Here is a 13,399-nt window from a genome sequence, read left to right as displayed (position 1 = left end):
TTATGTAGAAAAAAAAGAGGGGGAACATTTCCTAAGGAGCAAAAGGAGGAACGCTACCAACATTAACCTCAAGTTCCATCTGTTTAATAAGGTCTTCGCAAAGATGATGCAAAGTGTTCCCGGGCAAGTACATACCCTGTCTGCTTTGTTGTTTTAACGCCGAGTTCTGCAACGGACTACCTGCCTACCTCTACCTGCACCCAGCTCCACCCCTAGCACCTGACCCGCCTCCTGACCACCTCCAATCCTCGGGGTTTCGAGGTCGGCACACTTGTTCTCAGAGATGGTTTTAGTAGTCTCGCAACAGCATCACAGGCTTGGAGGATCGAGAATCGCTGGTGTTTCAGCAGGGGAGGAAGCTTTACAAAGGGCACTAAGTGCATTTATGAAAAACGCCTCTAGACATTGAAACAGCTACGCCGGTGCCGGGCAGTTAAAGGAAGGCGCAATCGTAGGCGCGAAACAGAGAACAACAAACCCCGCTCACTTAGCTCCACGCAGCTAGGCTCAAAATGGGTGCGCTCAGCTGAGAGAGCGGAGAGCGCCTGCGTCGTGCGTGCGCGCGCGCTCGCGCCTACCGGGCCGCGCGCCCCAGCGCTCGCCAAAGCTCGCGGTCGCTCTGAGGCGCGCACTGGCGGTCCGCGACTGCTCGGTTTACCTGAGGGACGGCTCGCTTCCCCCGCCTGGCGCTGCAGCCACCATCGAATCTGGCCTCCAAGGTCTGAGGTGAGCATCGAGGCTCGCGATCCCCTGGCCTGGGTTAGCGGGAAAACGGAGTAGTCGGTCTGAAGAATGAGGAGGTGCTGCCGCCGCCTCCTGCTCCTCTGCTTAACCCTGTGCTGAGGAGTCACCAGCAGCCCCGGCACCTCCTCGTCAGGGATCGTTATTCTTGTCGCGGCCAAAACAAAAGCCTCCAGCTCCTGGCTGTGGCAGGGTGTCTGCGAGGCTTCTTCTGAGCGATATGGGGGAAGGAGGTGCGGTGAGGACAAGTTTGGGGTTAAGGGGTGAGTTGGGGAGATGCCTTCGGAGATTATTAACCCACTCTCTTCAAACCTGAGCTGGGCAACCTGTGCGAGTGTGGACCGCGGCTCCCTCTCCTCCACCCCCGCCCCAAAATATTCATGATGAAAGGTGGATTGATCTCGAGCTCGGTTCACTTCATTCGTGAAACGCGGGGGTGTGTGGCGCACCCCACCCGCTCGGCAGCGTGTGTGGGAAGACGCGGCTGGGAGGAGGGGAGAGGACAATGCATCGGGGTCTCCAGCACCGCTGGGCAGTTTGGGCCAGAGGAAGACACCTTTGAATTTTTCCTTTCTCAGATGTCATTTTAGTATTCGAGCTGACCTTTTATTTACATTACATTACATGAAAGTTGTATCCTCCATCCCATCAATTTGGAAAGTCTGCTGCTTGCTCCCAAATGTTTTCTCCTGTGGCCCCTTTTTATGGTGTATGTGCCTTTCATGGGGTACTGTTGGATAATTAATAGATGCTCTCTGAAATGAAGATGCCGTTTAAATATTTAGCAGAAAGTTCAAGCAATTAAAAAATTTTCCCAGGGGCTTTTTAAATTTTAAATTTCTCTATAAGAGGAACAGAAGGATTTTTTGAGGACAAAAGACACATTCTATTAAATTAGGCGTAGGAGTAGACTTGAAGTTTTAAAATACCTACACCGTAATAGAGGTCCAGCTTTTTTGCTCAGTAGAAAATGAAAATTTAAATTTTGGTTCCCTTTTAAATTTAGGCAGGTGCAGCAGCAGAGCAGGAGAACAGCAGCATCAATGACTGCTGTATAAAAGTATACAAACAAAATCTTATTTTGTAGAACTAATTTTGATAGACCTGTAATGTTTATGGGAATTGGATTACTTTGCAAAGCCAATACCACAACAGCAAGGAAATAAAGACCTGACATCGGGTATGTTACCTCCCTCCTCAGCCTCTTTTTAGCCTTTAGTGGTGTGCTGATGATAGCTTTTTTTACATTATAGGCTGGGTGAGGAATAAATAAGTCCTTACTTCTGTTATTAAGAAGCAATTACTACTCAAGATAACGCTTTCCATCCTTTCTTTTAAACAAATCAATACCTTCTGTTTCATCTAGGAAAAAACAAAAACCAAACCAAACCAAAAATCCCTATCCACTTCAACTACCAAACCACAACAGAAGATTTAGTTAGGGAGTAGGAAAGGTGTTAAAGCGTGGCTGGGCAGACTTGGAAGGATGGAGCTGAAGATGAAATAGTTAAGATGCAACCTATCTCTTACCATGTTGCCCAATTTCTCGTGAGCTACCATGTTTTCCCATCCCAAATGTTTTGAAACTACTGTATGAGTAAAATAAGTAAGTTACTAATGAGACCACCGTCCTACCCTCTTCTTTTTTTTTTCCTTCGTCCACTACTAATATCCTCTACCTCCAACCTTCTCCTAAATCTGTGAGTGTCCCATCAATAATAGAAGAAAGGACTACAGACTCCTATACTTTTTCATTCGTTTCCTCATCTAAGCTAATATACTCCTCTGAGCTTTATTTTATTATTAGTGTTATTTTTAGAAATCCTGCATTTTCCTGAGCTTTATTTTGTGCTTCAAGCATTTAGGTAGATTTTTCTTGAGGTTCCATGATTGAGATATTTGAAGTAGGGAGGGTCGAGGGGAATTTAATAGCAAAAAAGCACATTCTTTCTTTGTATAGTACAATGTGAATACCATTTGGAAGGGAGGAGGTTTTTGCTCACAATAGTCCTCTGTTTCCCACTTGACATCAGGAAAAAATATCTACTCAAATTTCATATTAGTTTGTTAGTAAAACTGTAAGATTATATACTCAAAAGTTTTTGGAGCGTATTAGTTATAGGGTACTGTTGATTTTATCTTCTTTGGGAGACAAGTGGTAGGAAACAGCTCTTAACACATCCATACCTTCTTTCATAGGGGTGGGAAGTATTGTGCTCAAGTTTATTTATTTATTTATTTTAGATAGAGATATAGATAGATAGATAGATTTTTAACCCCCAAAGCTCTAGAGTTACGGCTGCTAAAAGCTGCAACTGCCCACAAATAGCACAAATAGAGCAATAATGCAGACAAAGAGAATGGTTTGGACAATACATACGGGGGAAATTATTTAGTATAGATTGGAAAAGATGTGTAGCAGAGTCGGGAGGCAAGAAATGAAGATTTTTAATAGTGTTATTTTTATAAACTAGGGATAAATGTTCAAAGAGTAAGAACTCCTTTCTGGCTAGAGACGAGTTTAAACTATTCTGTAAAAAATGAATTCCTTCTTATTGCTTTCCGATTGATTATACTGAGAACTACTGACAGTTTTGGTGGATCCAAGGAATGCGTTGCAAATGAAGGCTGAGATGATGTAACGGAGGCTGATGGGCTTCAAACAACTAACAAAACTGTGACTCCCCAAATCTATTTTATTGAAATAATTCAGAACTTAAAGTATACAAAACACACAACCTTGCTAAGGGAAAAAATCGGGGCTTGCTATTAGAGAATTTTCTGATGAACAGATTTTAAGTGGAAAGGGAAGCTGGACTGGAATTTCGGCCTTAATTTTTTAAAATTTTTCATCTGGAATCTGGCCATTTTTTTACTTTCCAGTTTGATATTCAGCTTCATTAAAAAAAATTCTTCTGGCTTTTTTAGTTTTAAAAGTAATTTATAAAATGAACTGAATTTTGAAGCCTACCATTCATTATCATTTTGAACTCAGATGCATTTATTTTTCCTTTTTTTTTTTTTTAACTAATTTTTTGGTGAAAGCTTACACAGCAATTTAGGTTTCCATTTGACAGTTTCCGCACAGATTATCATTGACGTTAGTTCATCGCAATCTGTCAGCTTTCTCTTTAATTGTGTCTATACCCATGGTGGTGTAGTGGTTAAGTGCTACGGCTGTGGCTGTTAACCAAGAGGTCGACAGTTCGAATCCGCCAGGTGCTCCTTGGAAGCTCTACAGGGCAGTTCTACTCTGTCCTATAGGGTCGCTATGACTTGGAATCGACTGGACGGCAGTGGGGTTTTTACCCATCCAGAGAAGCCCTGGCGGCATGGTGGTCAAGTGCTACGGCTGCTAAACAAGGGGTCGGCAGTTCGAATCTGCCAGGCTCTGCTTGGAAACTCTATGGGTCAGTTCTACTCTGCCCTATGTGGTCTCTATGAGTAGGAATCGACTCGATGGCACTGGGTTTGGCTTTGGTTTGGTTTTATACCCATCCAGATGTATTTAGACATTCGCTTTTCACTTCGGTTGTTCTGTGCTTACTACATCCACATTTGGTGCCACTTTTCCTATCCACAAATAACAAGTCTATACTGTCTAAAGTGAACCCCTCCACCCCGTTTTAAGTCATATCACTTAACACTTTATAAGATTAAGTTATTTATGGACTTTAAAAATTAGGGAGATAAATAGGGAAAGTCATAAAAGGGATACTCACTCTGAGATTAATAGGAATCTATGTCCTATAAATTAAATATGAAACTATGTAAACTTCCTTTAGCAACAAGGAAACAATATTTTGAGAATGAATTCACTTTTTAAATGACAGGATATGGGAAACAAAAGGTCAAAGAGTACATGGGCTTTAGGAAAAGGAAAGTAACACTCAGAGCAATAAGTGCGCTCTGAGTGTATATTTTATTTTTCTAACAAGACTATATTTCCTTGAGAGAAGAAGCTCTGCTATTTAGCCTCCTTGGCTCCTTATTTAGAGGTGGTCTTTGCTAATCCTTGCAATACATTCTTGAAAGAAAGATAAAGACTATTCCTCCTACCCTGACTATAGCCACTGCGTAGCCTATATTTACCTTAAATGGTATTTCTGAACTGGAAATGCAAAATGTTGCCTGTATTTATAGAGTATCAAGAAAGGTGAATAGATATTGAGAATGATGAAATGGATCACATTCTATACAGACAGAGTGAACTGAAATAGAATAAAAAAAAAGATCATATTCTATTCAGACACAGTGAACTGAAATAGAATAGCTGAGCATAATCATTTGATTTAGGACACTCTTGACAAGCTTTTAGGGCCTACTTTTATTCATTGTTCTGGGATTCAATCTGCTTTCCTGTTCACAGTTACCACCCTCTACTTTTCCCACTTGAGTTCATTGGGTCTAATTTTGCAGCTAACCTGGGGAGACAGTGTTCCGAGATTGCATCTTCTTTCCCTTTTTTGCTTTTCTTCAGGATAAATACTCTGCTTATTTTATTTTAAGAGTTTTTACATTTTGTCATGAAAAGAAAGTGAATACGTAATACTTCGGGGATATCAGATTCGTGATGTTACACATTCATAAAAATAATTTTAAAAGTATGTAGTCTCTTTTGTTTTGTGATGGAATGATAACCAAGTAACTTAATATGAAATCAGTTTTCCAAATATTTTCTGTTGCTGTGTATAGAAGTGCATGTGCCTCTTTTCCCATGGATAGGGCATGAACAACTGTTGCTATAGCATTCACTTTTTGCTGGGTCCCCTTAGGGTTAGTCCCTGAAATTGCTCACTCCGGTTATGTTAACCCAGCAGTCTCCTTTATTCAGTCGAGATACTGTAGATTCTTGTAAAAAATATGATACTATCAGTAAGAATGCAAAAAAGAAAAAGAACCAACCCCCCCCCCAAAACCACCCTAAAACTGTTATTAACCTTTATTTAATGAGTTGCTATATTTTGGCAGAATCACTTCGGGTCCAGAATCTTCTGTATATCCTGCATGTCTAGAACTTCAACTTACAGCTTTTCCATGGATGAACCTACCTTAGGAAAAGTAACTTTTGCTACCTACACTTCCATGAACCTGATTAGAAGCAGAAAGTTAATTCCTTGTATCATTGAAGAGGGATTTGGAATATGTGTCAAAGAATTTTAAAATGTGCATACTATTTGACTCAGCTGATAGGTGATCTGATTTTTTTTCTATATTGAGAATCAGTTTTTGACTCATACTATGTTGATCATTTTTTTGCTTTTCTTACCACCTCTAGGGATGGTCAGTAGTGTATTCATTAGCTTGTTTTTTACTTAGCAGCCAATACATCAGTCATTCAACTAGTATTTATACTTGTCCACCAGTCAGCACACATTTATAGGTTTAGCAGAGGGTAGTATTCCACATACAAAATAATGTACTGTATATTCTTTTACAAAATCTCCTAGAGCATCTGTAATATTTTATTTTTTAAACAATCGAAATTTTGTTATATTCTATGCACATATATTTTTTCTGACAAGAAAGTATACAGGTAGATTCTCATTTACATTCTATTCGAGTTATGACGTACTGCTGTTTTGTTTTTTGTACATCTTATCGTTAGTAATATGTACTAAAACAGTGTTGCAGTGAGTAATTTACTGATGTTATCATTCTCAAATGATCACTTGCAGATGTTTATATGTAATGTTTCCAACCTCCAAAGACAAGTAAAGATCGGATTTATAAAGATACTGATAATAAAAAGCAATAATAATGGAAACTGAAAAAAAGTATTCAACTTATGTCAGAACTGACTTATGACAGAGTCCTTGGAATGGAACCCTGTTGTAAGTTGGGGACTATACTGTTTTATAAATAGCCTTTTTTTTTTTTTTTAACTTATTGTTCTGTTAGTGTCTTACCATGTTAGTAAATACAGGTCTGTGATCGTTTTTAGTGACTAATATTTCCTTATGTGGATATACCATAATTAATCAGTCCCTTACTGGTACACTGTTGTTTCCACTTTTTTTTTTATCATTATAAACAAGTTACATTAACATGTTGGTTTTACATCATATGTATTTGTGTGTTTACTTTCTTAGAATAAATTGTAGAATAGATTTGGTGGATCAAATTTTACACACTTTAAGGGCTTTTGATACAAATAGTCATTTTTCAAAGTACCAGTTTACATTCCTACCAATGCTATTTGAAAATGTTTTTTTCCCCATACCCTCTCCTACACTGTATCCTATGATTGCCATTTTTGACCATCTGATTGATAAAAACCTTATCTAATATTTACATTTTTTATTAGTAACAAAGATGAACATCTTTTCATGTGCTTATTAGCTTTTTGTGTTTCTTTTGTTGATTCTGTGCTTTATGTCTTTTGCCCATTTTCTATTAAAGTGTTATTTCTTACCTGCTTTTATTTTTGAAAAGTCATTTTCTGTACTATTTCTTAGCATACAATTATATAAAAATATATCTGTACTTTTTAAATTATTTTATTTTAGGATAGTATTTTTCAAAACATGATTTATGGACCATTTCTAACAGTACCCAAAGTAATTGTTAGAAGGCAGATCATTCTCCAGAGATTCAGATTTCTGTGACATGGTGAGAGGATCCATGAATCTGCTGCACATTAAAATTAGAGAACAGCTTTTTGGGGGAATCAAAATTCTTTAACTAAGACCTTTGTTTTGCCCTGCCTGTTTTCTTTTGTCTCATTGCATTCCACTCCTTTTTTTTTTATACACCTTACTACATACTCCCACTTACTCTCCCCCTAATGAGTCAGCCCATTCCCTCCTTCCAGTCTCTCCTTTCATGACCATTTTGCCAGTTTCTAACCCCCTCTACCCTCCCATCTCCCCTCCAGACAGGAGATGCCAACATAGTGTCAAGTGTCCACCTAATGCAAGTAGCTCCCTCCTCATCAACATCTGTCTCCAACCCATTGTCCAGTCCGTTCCATGTCTGATGAATTGTCTTTGGGAATGGTTCCTGTCCTGGGCCAACAGAAGGTTTGGGGACCATGACCTCTGGGATTCTTCTAGCCTTAGTCAGACCATTAAGTCTGGTCTTTTTATGAGATTTTGGGGTTTGCATCCCACTGTTCTCCTGCTCCCTCAGGGGTTCTCTGTTGTGCTCCCTGTCAGGGCAGTCTTTGGTTATAGCCAGGCACCGTCTAGTTCTTCTGGTCTCAGGATGATGTAGTCTCTAGTTGATGTAGCCCTTTCTGTCTCCTGGGCTCATAATTACCTTGTGACCTTGGTGTTCTTCATTCTCCTTTGATCCAGGTGGGTTGAGATTCACTGATGCATCTTGGATGGCTGCTTGTTAGCATTTAAGACCCCAGACGCCACACTTCAAAGTGGGATGCAGAGTGTTTTCTTAATAGAATTTATTTTGCCAATTGATTTAGATGTCCCCTGAAGCCATAGTCCCCAAACCCTCGCCCCTGCTCTGCTGACCTTCGAAGCATTCAGTTTATTCAGGAAACTTCTTTGCTTTTGGTCCAGGTCAGTTGTGCTGACCTCCCCTGTATTGAGTGTTGTCCTTCCCTTCACCTAAAGTAGTTCTTATCTACTATCTAATCAGTAAATAACCCTCTCCTATATTCTTCTCAGTTTAAACTGTTTCTCAGGATCTTATAATAATGGTCTTATACAATATTTGTCCTTTTGTAACGAATTTCACTCAGCGTAATGCCTTCCAGGTTCCCCCATGTTATGACATGTTTCACAGGTACATCACTGTTCTTTATCAATGCGTAATATTCTATCGTGTGACTATACCATAATTTATTTATCGTTTCGTCCATTGATGGACACCTTTGTTGCTTCCAGCTTTTTGCTATTGTAAACAGTGCTGCAATAAAGATGGGTGTGCATATATCTGTTTGTGTAAAGGCTCTTATTTCTCTAGGATATATTCCGAGGAGTGGGATTGCTGGGTCATATGGTGGTTCTATTTCTAGCTTTTTAAGGAAACGCCAAATTGATTTCCAAAGTGGTTGTACCATTTGACATTCCCACCAGCAGTGTGTAAGTGTTCCAATCTCTCCACAGCCTCTCCAACATTTATTATTTTGTGTTTTTTGGATTAATGCCAGCCTCGTTGAAGTGAGATGGCATCTCATCATAGTTTTAATTTGCATTTCCCTAATGGCTAATGATTGAGACCATTTCCTTATGTATCTGTTAGCCACCTGAATATCTTCTTTAGTGAAGTGCGCGTTCATATCCTTTGCCCGTTTTTTAATTGGTTGTTTGTCTTTTTGTGGTTGAGTTTTAGCAGAATCGTATAGATTTTTAGAAATCAGGCACTGGTCGGAGATGTCATAGCTGAAAATTTTTTCCCAGTCTGTAGGTGGTCTTTTTACTCTTTTGGTGAAGTCTTTGGACGAGCATAGGTGTTTGATTTTTAGGAGCTCCCAGTCATCTGGTTTCTCTTCATCATTTTTGGTAATGTTTTGTATTCTGTTTATGCCTTGTATTAGGGCTCCTAACATTTTCCCTATTTTTTCTTCCATGATCTTTATCGTTTTAGTCTTTATGTTTAGATCTTTGATCCACTTGGAGTTAGTTTTTGTGCATGGTGTGAGGTATGGGCCCTGTTTCATTTTTTTGCAGATGGACATCCAGTTATGCCAGGACCATTTGTTAAAAAGACTATCGTTTCCCCAGTTAACTGACACTGGGCCTTTGTCAAATATCAGCTGCTCATATGTGGATGGATTTACATCTGGGTTCTCAATTCTGTTCCATTGGTCTATGTGCCTGTTGTTGTACCAGTACCAGGCTGTTTTGACTACTGTGGCAGTATAATATGTTCTAAAATCAGGTAGAGTGAGACCTCCTACTTTCTTCTTTTTCAGTAATGCTTTACTTATCTGGGGCTTCTTTCCCCTCCATATGAAGTTGGTGATTTGTTTCTCCATCACATTAAAAAATGTCATTGGAATTTGGATCAGAAGTGCATTGTATATATAGATGGCTTTTGGTAGAATAGACATTTTTACAATGCGAAGTCTTCCTATCCATGAGCAAGGTATGTTTTCCCGTTTGTGTAAGTCCCTTTTAGTTCCTTGCAGTAGTACTTTGTAGTTTTCTTTGTTTAGGTCTTTTACATCTTTGATAAGATCTATTCCTAAGTATTTTATCTTTGTGGGGGCTACTATGAATGGTATCGATTTGGTGATTTCCTTTTCGATGTTCTTTTTGTTGATGTAGAGGAATCCAAGTGATTTTTATATGTTTATCTTGTAACCTGAAACTCTGCTGAACTCTTCTATCTCATTTATTTTTATAATCATAAATTACAATCTTGATATACTGATTATTGTCCCACCACAGTTTAACATCATAGGATTTACAAAAGTGTTTTGATATATGGTAATTTGGATACCATAGTACATGAAAGAATTAACTTTGGTAGAAGGTTGAAGCTTCTCTTGCAAATGAGGCAAAAGGAACAATCTAGAGGAAATAAGGTAAAATAAATGGAGTAGTCAGAAGTAAGAGGCTGTGTTTCATCTAGTTTTAAAAACCCGTGAGGTATTAGTTTCTTCACAAGTATTATATGGTAGTCTTCTTTGAACCATAAATTTGAAACCCATACTGCTTGAAAAATAAATTGGTTAAAATGGAATTCTTGGCACTATTGTACACATATAGGGAGCTCTGGTGGTGCAGGGGTCAAAGTGATCAACTGCCAACCAAAAGGTTGGTGGTTCAAAATCAGCAGCGGCTCCATGGGAGAAAGATGTGGCAATTTGCTTCTGTAGATATTTCCAGCCTCAGAAACTCTGTGGGGTCACTATGAGTCAGAATTGACTGGACAGCAGTGGGTTTTTGTTAGACACACATTCAGTAAGGAGCAATGTTCTTTTTAATTTTTTTCTTTTGAGTTGCAAGCAAATGAACATGTTGCATAAGCAACAAACTACAAAGACTAATTTGCATGGATATTTTAAAGCTTTCAACAGTTACTTGGCACATACTAATGATATGCATGGAAACCCTGGTGGCGTAGTGGTTAAGTGCTATGGCTGCTAACCAAAGGGTCGGCAGTTCAAATCCGCCAGGCACTCCCTGGAAACTCTATGGGGCAGTTCTACTCTGTCATATAGGGTTGCTCTGAGTCGGAATCGACTCGACAGCACTGTTTTTTTTTTAATGATATGCATAATTGTTACTGTTCTGCATGGTAATTAAGCTTAAATATAAATGACTATGTTTAGTATCAGTTTTCTATAGCCTGACCTCATATTTTTGGGGCCAATGTAGAGGTGAAAAAAAAAAATGATAGGTCAAGCAGTTGTCTGAAAAGTCTCTGACATAGAGTGCTGAGAGATTTAGAGCCCTAACAGTCGGACTTTTTGGGCAGGGATTTCTCATAACATTAGCGTTCCTAATTCTAGAGGCCACAGAGTTTCCTTTTTCCTTTTGCCACTCAAGAACATCTACTCGAGGGAGAAATTGGGAAGATTCAGCCACTACTTTACTTTCCCCGAACAAATTTTCTACCTAGTAACTAAAGCTTGGGATGCAGAGGTCCCAATCGTTGATAGTCAATACAGAGAGGACAGTTTAATTCCCTTCTTAAGGCAAACCAGTTTCAGGCTTCAGTGTCTACACTATTATTTGAGTTTACTGAGACTATATTTTTCTTCTTTATTTTGATGAGTAGGTTTGTTAATTTTCTTTGTGGTTACACTGAAATTTACCCTTATCTTCCTAAATTTGAGCTAGTCTTTTATTACTTGATATTCCCTTGACTTCCTCTCCATTTGAAAGTTCTGTACCTATACTGTGTATTCTCCCTTTTTATTGTTCTGATGTTGTCATTTACAGATTGACATCTCCATTTCCCTGTTTTGAATCCTAGTTTCGTTTTATCCTTGAGTGTTCATTGGAGGGAAACCCTGTTGGTGTAGTGGTTAAGTGCTACGTCTGCTAACCTAAAGGTTGGCAGTTCAGATCCACCGGGCGCTCCTTGAAAACTCTGTGGGGCAGTTCTACCCTGTCCTATAGGGTCGCTATGAGTTGGAATTGACTCGACGGCAATGGGTTTGGTTTTGGTTCATTGGAGCCCTGGTGGCACAGTGGTTAAGCGTTTGGCTGCTAACCAGAAGGTTGGCAGTTTGAATCTACCAGCTGCTCCTTGGAAAGCCTGTGGAGCACTTCTACTCTGTCCCATAGGGTTGCTATGAGTTGGAATTGACTTGATGGCAGTGGGTTTTTTTTTTTTTTTGAACGTTCATTACCTAGGTTGATACTGACCTGTGTCCTACATTCAGGTTGTTATCTGATGTTGTTCGTTCTCTAACCTTTAATTATTCTTTATAAAAGAATAATTCTTGTAAGCTTGGTTTGGTTTTTTGAAATTCCCTTAATTTCTGTTTATCTGGAAATATTCTAATTTCTCCATCATATTTGAACAAGAGTTTTGCAGGATGTATTATTCTTGGTTGGCAATTGTTTTCTTTCAAGATTTTGTATATGTCATCCCATTGCCTTCTTGCCTGCATAGTTTCTGCCAAGAAATCAGAGTTTAGTCTTATTGTTTCTCCTTTGCATGTGACTTTTTCTGGAGCTGCTCTCAGGATTCTTTGTCTTTGGTTTTGATGAGTATGCTTATGATATGTCTTGGTGACTTTATTTTGGGGTCTATCCTATATGGGGTTCATTGAGCTTCTTGGATGGTCAACTTTTCATCTTTCATAATATTAGAGAAATTTTTTGTCGGTAAATCTTCAGTGATCTTCTCTGTTTTCCATTTTCTCCCTCTGTTCTGGGACTCTGATCACACACAAGTTTTTGCTCTTCATTGTGTCCCATATAGTTCTTGAGTTTTCTTCATTCTTTTCTCTGATTTTTTCCGTAAAGTGACATCCATGAATTTGTCTTCAGTTTTGTGGATTCTGCCTTCCATTGTTTCAGATTTGCTTCGGAAACCTTCTATTGTGTTGTCTGTTTCTGAAATTTTGTTGTTTATCTTTTAGATTTCTAATTGCTGATTTTTTTGTATGGTTTGACATTTTGTTCTTGTATTATTTCCCAAATTTTTCTGTTGCTTTGTCTGTGTTTTCCTTGATTTTGGCTATGTTTTGGTTGGTGTTGTTTGCGTTTTTCATGATTTTGTCAATATTTTCCACCATCTCTTTCTTAATCTCTTAGAGAGCCCTGAATATTAGACTTTTGAATTCCCTATCAGGTAGTTCCAGTGCCTTGTATTCTGCTGTAAGGTCAACTGGTGTTTTATTCTGGCTGCTTACTGGAGCCATTTTATCCTGTATTTATAATGTGTTTTGGTACTGTCTGTTGTCTCTGAGACATTCAGGTATTATTTTCTTTATTTATTGGTTGTAGGCGTGTTTATTTCATCCCACTTTTTCGTTTTCTTATGTCCAGGTGGGTGGGCTGGGTGTGCTTTGTTGCTTGCTCATTTTTGGGCACGATAGTTCTCACCTCTTCGTCTGGGTGTGCAAGGCAGGTTGCTCAGCTGTGATGCAGCAGGGCAGGTCCAGTGGTGGTGGGGGGGTGGGGAAGGGGCAGAGATTGGTTGTTTGTCTGCAGCATGAACCGGCCCAGGGACTATAGCAGGGCTGTGGTCAGCGCAGGGTGGGGTCCCGATCCAGCAGGGAGGGGCGCAG

At 39.2% G+C, this 13,399-nt stretch overlaps 1 protein-coding gene across 1 annotated transcript in view; it reads left to right on the top strand.

The window, feature by feature from the left end:
* The first annotated feature begins 617 nt into the window (after positions 1–617).
* The window catches only part of FZD3 (frizzled class receptor 3), a 128,181-nt gene continuing 115,399 nt past the window's right edge, over positions 618–13,399 (top strand). The window contains exon 1 of the mRNA XM_003412457.4: positions 618–726. The gene's annotated coding sequence lies outside the window, so the exon portion shown is untranslated. The remainder of the gene's footprint in view (positions 727–13,399) is intronic.

Source organism: Loxodonta africana, chromosome 19 (genome assembly GCF_030014295.1).
Source record: "Loxodonta africana isolate mLoxAfr1 chromosome 19, mLoxAfr1.hap2, whole genome shotgun sequence".
NCBI lineage: Eukaryota > Metazoa > Chordata > Mammalia > Proboscidea > Elephantidae > Loxodonta > Loxodonta africana.
Note: the sequence above shows the minus strand (reverse complement) of the source record. Positions and strands in the feature narration are given on the sequence as shown.